This window comes from Grammomys surdaster, unplaced genomic scaffold (genome assembly GCF_004785775.1).
Source record: "Grammomys surdaster isolate TR1022 unplaced genomic scaffold, NIH_TR_1.0 166, whole genome shotgun sequence".
In the NCBI taxonomy this organism is placed as follows: Eukaryota; Metazoa; Chordata; class Mammalia; order Rodentia; family Muridae; genus Grammomys; species Grammomys surdaster.
Genome location: NW_021604614.1, coordinates 3,649,902 through 3,658,086, shown reverse-complemented (window position 1 = coordinate 3,658,086; position 8,185 = coordinate 3,649,902). Strand labels below are relative to the sequence as shown.

The 8,185-nt window shown below is 44.0% G+C and overlaps 1 non-coding gene across 1 annotated transcript; it reads right to left on the bottom strand.

Moving 5' to 3' along the window:
- Nucleotides 1-7,603: 7,603 nt before the first annotated feature.
- On the bottom strand, nt 7,604-7,707 carry LOC114620199. The gene has a single exon (XR_003711282.1). It is a non-coding gene; the product is annotated as a U6 spliceosomal RNA (small nuclear RNA).
- Nucleotides 7,708-8,185: the final 478 nt, after the last annotated feature.

Genomic DNA, 8,185 nt, shown 5'->3' with positions numbered 1-8,185 from the left:
GAGGTGATCTCTGACAAGACAAGCTATCTAGAAGAGGCTCAGAATAACTGAGCTGATAAGAGAAGGCTCTTATCAAACAGCCTATAAGCTGTGCCATGAGTTCCAGGTTCTCAGGTTTGTGATCTCTCACACATGCTGAGGTAGCCTTTGGTGATACAGTTGTATTTGCGTCATTTCTGCTTAAGTAAATTCATAAGTAACCCCAATAAAACCTATTGGTTCACCAAGTTGTACTTTTGGTGGTACCTTTGCTTTGATCTGCTCCTGATTTACTATCTAGTGTGAGCAGAGGTTTCTTCACATCTCTCTGTGAACAGTGTTACACAAGAGATGTCACAATCCCATAACTATAGTACGTAAGAACTGGATGCTGGAGCATCACGAGTTCAAGACTAGCCTGGCTGTAGTAAAACTGTCTCAAAATCCCACAAAGAAGGCAGGAATACAGTTTAGCTGGAAGAGTGCTTTCTTAGCATCCACAAAGCACTGGGTTCCTTGCCTCACACCGCATTAACTTGTAATTCCAATACTCAAGATGTTGAGGCAGGAAGATGAATTCAAGGTCACCTGGACTACCCTAGAAGTTGGAAGATAACTTGAACTCAAGGAAACCTTGTCGCATAAAAACCCAACCAACCAGCAAACAAATGAGGCTGAGGAAATAGGGGGAGGAGAGGGAAAGGGAGTAGAGAGAGAGAGAGAATAGAGGAAATTGGGGGTGGAGAGACAGAGGAGAAAGATAGAAAGAGAATATAGAAATGAGAGAGGCTAAGAGAGAGATCAAAGAAAGAGTGATAGACAGAGACAGAGAGAGACAGAGGTAAGAAGGAAGAGAGGTTCACAACAACCCATTTCCTCTAATTAGGTCTGTAGAGAGAATCTAAACATCACCTGTCAATAAAAAAGCCGATGGCCAATGAGCTGAGGCAGGCAACAGGAGGTGGGACAATAGCAGGAAGAGAGAGAATTCTGGGAAATAGTAAGAGATAAAAGAGAGGCGCGGAGAACCCGAGAGAGCCAAGAGGGGAGACAGACCAAGAAGACAACCCTTAAGCCAACAGGGAGGTGCTGAGGAGATGAGGAGACACTAAGGAAGAAGCAGGCTGGGATTGAAGGAGAGGTAACATGGTAGACAGAGTTTAAATGGTTAAGTAAAGAGCTAGTCAGGAAATGAGCCAAAGCTTACGGCCTGGTCACCTAATAAATAATTAGTCTTGGAGTCATCATTCTGGGAGCTGGGGCTGGATAGGAAAAGCAGATTTAAAAATTATTTTAGCATAGGCTCTACCTTCCTTTCAATTACAAAGCCATCATTGGGCCTACTGATGAGATTGAAGCCCTGTGACCTCCAAGCCTCCTGAGCCCTGCAGCACTGAGAGTCAAGCCTACAAAACATGCATTCTGAGATGTTTCAGGTTCAAACCATAGCAGACAGATATTGTTCAATAAATATTGTCTGTACGTGTGTGTGTGTGTCTGTGTGTCTGTGTGTTTAAGTCCACACATGTGTATGTGGCACACATGTATGTATATATAGAATCCAGAGGTCAACGCCAGCTCAAGTTCCTCAATGACAACCACCTTGTTCATTTAAGGCAGTCTTTTGCTGACTTGGAAATTACCAAGCATATTAGACTGGTTTGCCATTAGCTCCAGGGATCCTTCTGTTTCCATGACCCCAAATACTGGGATGGTATTCTAAACACACGCCATCACACCTAAATCTTATATGGGTCCTGGGGATCGAACTCAGGCCTTCCTGCTTTCATGACAAGTACTTTACCAACTGAGCCATCTCCCCAGACCCTATTGCCACTTGATATGAATCACTTCTTAGCTCTGCAGTGCATTAGCCCCACTAGAGAGCTTTGAATAATGAAGCTTCCAGGAGGATCACACCAGATCGTTGTAATTAGCATCCCCGGGAATAAACAATACTCACAGACACCTCGTGGGCCTCTGTATGGGGGCCCAACCTGAGTCTGGCTAGGATTAAGTAGCCTGACTGCTTCTGATGCGTTGACCTTGAGGACGTAAGACCTGTATGCATGTGAGTGACAGAGACAGAGCATCAGGACCCAGAGGCTGCTATAGTGACCTTTCTGGGCAGGCTGGCCACAGGTAGACATGTTTGCAATTTCTGAAGAAATCTGAAATGTGAAAATGGGATTTACAGTAATAAGGTCTCCAACACAACAGGCTGTGTCAGCAGGCAGCATGGCCGCAGGCTGCTGGGGGAATCACAGGCAATCAACTGGAGCAGGCTGGCGAGGCAGCTGCAGTCCACTTTGTAGCTTCTTAGGCAGGCTTTGTGTGGCTTAATGAGGCTTTCCTAGGCTCTTCTCTGCAGCCAGATGGCAAAAAGCTGGGATTGGACAGGGAGGGCTGCAGAGACTGCCCTTTGAGCACAGGCATTTATGCTCAGAACCCCTCTGCTGTCTTCTGAGCTCCCTGTAAAGAGCAGGCTAAGGAGACAGCTTCCTAGGCAAGGTGCTTGCCACAAGAGCTCAAGGACCTGAGTTCGATTCCCAACACCTACATAAAAATTACCAGTTGTGGTTGTACATACTTGTTCTTCTAGTGCTTGGGAGTTTCAGGCAGGATTGTCTCTGAAGCTCATTGACCAGGCAGTCTAGCCTGTTTGCAAGTTCCAGGCCAGTGAGAGACCGCATTGCTGTGAAAACATGAACAATGCACCAGAGTTACCACATGCATTTGTGCATATAGTCGAACATGAAAACACACACAAACACACGCATGCACGCACGCATTCGCGCACACACACACCACCACCACCACCAAAAGACGACTGGGGAAATGTCACCCCCTTTTCAAAACAATTGTATGTACCCTGCTATGTTTTTCTTGTGGGTAGAACTTACAGGAATTCTGAATAGAATTCTGAACAGCCAGTGATGAGACAGGATAGCCAAGACAGCAAGGGCTTCCCCAGCATCCCTGTATTTCTTCTGTGTACTGCTTTCAGTCTAGCAGATGGTAAGTGAATGGTACTAAGTATAAATGAAGTAGGGCATTGTGGAATACAACCACAAATCCAGTGCTTGGGAAGCTAAGGTAACAAGACTGCAACCTGGAGGCCAGCCTGTACTACACGAAATTTAGTCTATACAGTGGGTTCAAGGCCAGCATGACCTTTATAACCAGACCCAATCTCAAAACAAAACAAACTACCAATCCACTAGGGCTGGAGAAATCGACCTGAAGTTAAGAATGCCTGAAACCCTTGCAGAGAACCCACATTTGTTTCCAAGTACCCATGTCAAGAAGCTCCCAACCTTCAGTAACTCAAGCTCCAGAGGGTTTCAATAGCTATTGCCCTTGTGAGTACCTGTAATTAATGTCTGAGCACGTGTGTGTGTGTGTGTGTGTGTGTGTATTTAACATAAAAACAAGGTTGTTTTTTTTTTAATCAACCAAGCTAATGGATAAATAGTTGAAATCAAAGCTTCTAGAATGTTCAGGTACTCTGTGCCTAGAAGCCAAATAGGGACATGCATTTGAGTGATGGTGTGGTTCAAGCTAACTTTGAATTAACTACTGTAGCACTGACTATCTTCTGATTCATGATCCTCCTGCCTCAACTTCCCAGAAGCTGGGATTAAAGTTCTGCAGTACCATAGCCTAGCTTTTGGATTTGTAATTATTGAGAAGCAGGGGAGGATTTCTGAGGAGGTGTCAGAAACACCTAGTTGGAAGGAACAGATATTCAGTGGCATTCATGCATTTGACTGGTCTGACAGCATCTAGAATCACCTAGGAGACAAACCTTGGCGTGTGTCTATGAGGGAGTTTCTAGATTGGTTTAAGTAATACACAAAGGCTCATCCTAAATGTGGCTGTCTCTGTTCCTTAGGCTGGCTCCCATATTGAAAAGAAGGAGACAGTGAGCTGAACACCAGCATTTATCTCTCCCTGCTTTCTGACTGTGGATACAATGTGACCATCTGCCTCATAGTCCTGCTGCCTTGCCTTCCCTGCTGTGATGGACTGTGACCATTCAAACTGTGAGCTAAGCTAAACCTTTCTCTCCTTACTGTGTTTTAACAGACATTTCATCTCAGCAATGAACAAAGTAACTAATTCAAACGGTACATCTTATCCCTGGACTCTCCTTTTTTTCTCTTTGCTCCTGGGCCATCGTAATGAAGGCAGCTACGTCTATCACATGCTTTCTGCTTCCATGATTATCTACTGCCCCATAGGTCTCAAAGCTACGAGACTGACCATGTACTGAATCCTCTGACTCAGACCAAAAGCAAATCTTATCTCCTCTTGTTGACTCTTATCACCAGTAAAAGAAGGTTGTCTAACACAAAGGATAAGCATTAGAACTGGGAGGAGTTTCGAGGAGGTTGGAGAGCTGTAGGCATAGAGGGAAGAGAAGGGATATCTCAGTAACGGCAAACACGATGTGGGACACAGCAGTTCTCAAGGAGGAGGACAGAAAACAAACGAACAAATGAACGAACAAAAGACAGAGCATCTGATTGCTCACACGGTCTGACTCCAGGGCCAGGTTAATGAGTTTGTGTAGACATTGGTAACTCTTCCCCATTGAATGGCTGTGAATGAATCATCTCCCGTTCTATAGAAATTACATAAAAACAAGTCATTGGCTCCAATCCTCCTATTGCTAATGATCCCCAAGTGTGGGAACTCCTTGTTCCTCTGTCTCACCCCCATGACATAGAAAATATATGAAGTTTAGACATAAAGAGAGCACTTTATTTGAGATTACATTAGACCTTCAAAAGCAAGCGTGAACATAAATTCAGGGATGAATAAGCAGAGCACAGGAAGCCTGCCTCTCTGCTTGACTTCAATAACTTATCTCAGCGAATCCCCAGCAGAAAGCATCTTACATACTTCAGTTCTTGAGAAGATGAGACGTGAATGCTGGGGGATTAGAAGACAGAAGGGCTTTATTGCAACAGTGAACAAGCTGAAAATTACTAGGTAATGGAATCTCAGTGGGAGGCCTTCCTACCCTGCCATTAGCTAACTCTCACAATGATTGCTTCAGGATCAGCTCGGGTTATATAAACTCTGCAACAAGGCTTTCACATTTGGCACCCTCATCTGAGCTCAGCCCAGAGACCACCACACATGAAGGCAGAACTTATAGCTGCCTTCCAGAATCTTCCACCTCATGGGACACACTCCACAATTACCTGCTTTGAGGATGCTTTATTCTACTAGAGATGGTTTCGTTTGGGACTCTCCAAGTGGACTGTAGCTAAGGAGAAGTAGGGGAGTGATACCCATCTCTCCACAGGCTGGTATGACTTTGTGAGGTCACTGTACTGAATGGGAAGCCCGTGCAGGGACCCTGGACAAGAACATAGTGATACTGCACCGTGAAGGCTCGAGGCTTTTAGGAATGGTGGCAAAACGTCTTAGCCTCATAGCAGGTCTTACAACACCAGGGCCTCCACTAAGGTATGATGACACCAGATACAAACTGTATATCAGGCCAGGAGTGATGCATGTACCATTTTTCTGAACTTTCCAATAACTGCATCTGGCAGCTAGGTATTGTTCTAATATACAGTTCATGGTTAGGTGGTATAGACTCTTGGGTAATGTGGTTTAACAAAACACTATATTCCAAACTTTGGCTCTATGATTCTTTGAGTTTGAGGTAGGTGTGTGTGTGTGTGTGTGTGTGTGTGTGTTTAGTGACACTATTCATGGGGAGATATGAACACATGTCAACTTACCCCAGATAGGGAACTAAGAAGAGATCAAAGTAAATATTTCACCCAATTCCAATTGGGTGAACTAGTGAGTTATTGTGATAACTTACAGGAATAGGGCTGAGGGGTTACTTTCAGGGGTAGAAATGCCTCAAAGGCAGCAGAACCATTAAAAACCCACCCCAGAATAGCTAGAAACTGACAAAAACTTTGAACATGGAGCTCAAGCCAACTGCTTGCAGGAAGTTCAACAGTTCATAGTGACTTCTAAGTAACTAAGATAGTCTGAGCCTCTTCCAGATTGTTCTAGTGGATGGTGTCTTCTAGAAAACTCAGCTAGTCTGTCTGCCTTCCAGGTAGCTTGGCTTCTCTCAGCCTCTTCTCCATAGCATGGCTTGTCAGAGTGTGTCTCTCAGCAGTCCTTATTGCTTATATAAGCTTAGGAAGAAAGGGCTGTGTGAATCTGGTCAGTTTCAGGGACTTCCTGAATTGAGTTGTTTACTTCATGAGTTTAATGAGATTCCCTGGAGGATAGAATGTTTAACCTTCCTTTAGAACATCCTATATCTTAAAGGGACTTCCCTTCTTTCCTTCCCCAACATCTGAGATGTTTGATCTCAGAGGAAATGCTACATCACAATACAGTATATAAATTGTGTGTGTGCGTGTGCTGTGTGTGTTGTGTACATGCATATGCATATGTGTGTATATAACAGGAATTGGCTCACATGATCATGAAGGCTGAAAATTTCTACAATCCTCTTCCATCTGCAAACAAAACTAGGAATGCCAGTGGTGCAACTCAGTTCAAGTTCAAAGGCTGAAGAAGCAAAAACACAGAGTCAATGACTGTCCTGGATCTAACAAGATTCATTCTTCTTAACTATTTGCTTTATTTCAGGATTCCACTGTGCTGGTTAATGCTCACCTACACTGATGAGGGTGAATCTTCTTTTTTTGTTCAAAAGTTTGTTTGTTTTTAAAACATGTGTTCATGTAGACACATACACATGAGTGAAATGACTATAGAGGCCTCAAGAGAGTGTCAGTGTCACTGGAACTAGAGGGTGCTATGAACTGAGACCATGTCCCCCCGCAAGAGCAGTGAGCACTACAAAGCCCTGAGCCACCTTCCCATTGTAGCACAAAATGGGTCTTCTTTACTTAGTGAAGAGCTCTCTCACTTTGAAACACTCTCTCAGAAATACTCAGGCTTATTGTTTGACTGTTGAATGTTCCTGAAGGCTCATGTTTTGAATGCTTGGTGATGCCCAGCTCCAGTGCTAGTTTGGGATGCCATCACATCTTTAGAAGTGGGTCACTGGAGATATTATCTTGGGGATATATGATCTATTTTCTTCGTGTCTACCAAAAAATGGAAACAAGCCCCCTGCCCCCAATGTTCCTGTCACACATCCAGAACAGCTCAACCATTTCTTCCTTAGCACCATATACAAAGTGATCAAGAAACAATACTGTAACATCCTATGAAAGCTCACATATCAGCCATTTGAAGGCAGGACCTCACTGAATACCCCAACAACCAGGATACCACAGTCTCCTGTCTGTTCCCTGATCCTGTGCAAGTAACTTCAAGTGAGATGGGCCTCCAGTTGAGTGTCTCTGTCTCAGGGACCAGAGCAAAGCAGAGAGTGTGGGAATCAGACCCAACAATTAAGATTCCTGTAGAAGCAGCTCATCCTCTATGTCAAGAGAAGTGTTTATTTTCTGATCCTGGTGGGATGAGATGCATGTCAAGCACCTGCACAAGTGAACCAGCAGTGTTTGGAAACACACAGGTTGCACTCACCTCTCTTGGTAAGACTCCCTGGTATATGCTAATAAGTAATATTTCCATCTAGTGTTTTGTGTTTTGTTTTTTTTATTAAAATATGGAACACTTCATGAATTTGCCTGTCATCTTTATGCAGGGGCCATGCTAATCTCTGTATTGTTCTAATTTGAATATATGTGCTGCTGAAGCGAGCACTAATGTTTACAAGCTCCTCCAAGGAAAGGCTTAGCTGTCATCTTAGGCAGAGGGAACTGTGTGGCTAATTACATATAAAGTGACAAAGTGCTAAACCCAGAGCCATGTGTGTGGGAAAAAAAGGAAAGGAGGTGGCTTGTGGCAGAGGAGCAACATTTGAATAGGTCAGACTTGGGGTTGGAGTGATGGATCATCAGTTAAGAGCACTCCATGCCCAGCTTCCATACTGAACAGTTCACAACTGCCTGTAACTCCAGATCTGGGAAATTTGATGCCCAATTTTGGCTTTTCTGATCACCCTTACACTCAACACACACACACACACACACACACACACACACACACACACACACAACTAAATCTTTAGAACATGTCAAAATTCCTCTCTTTACCTTGGGGCTTTGTTTTCTATCTGTGTCTCTTTTGTATTTTTTTCTTCTGAAAATACACACACACACACACACACACACACACACAC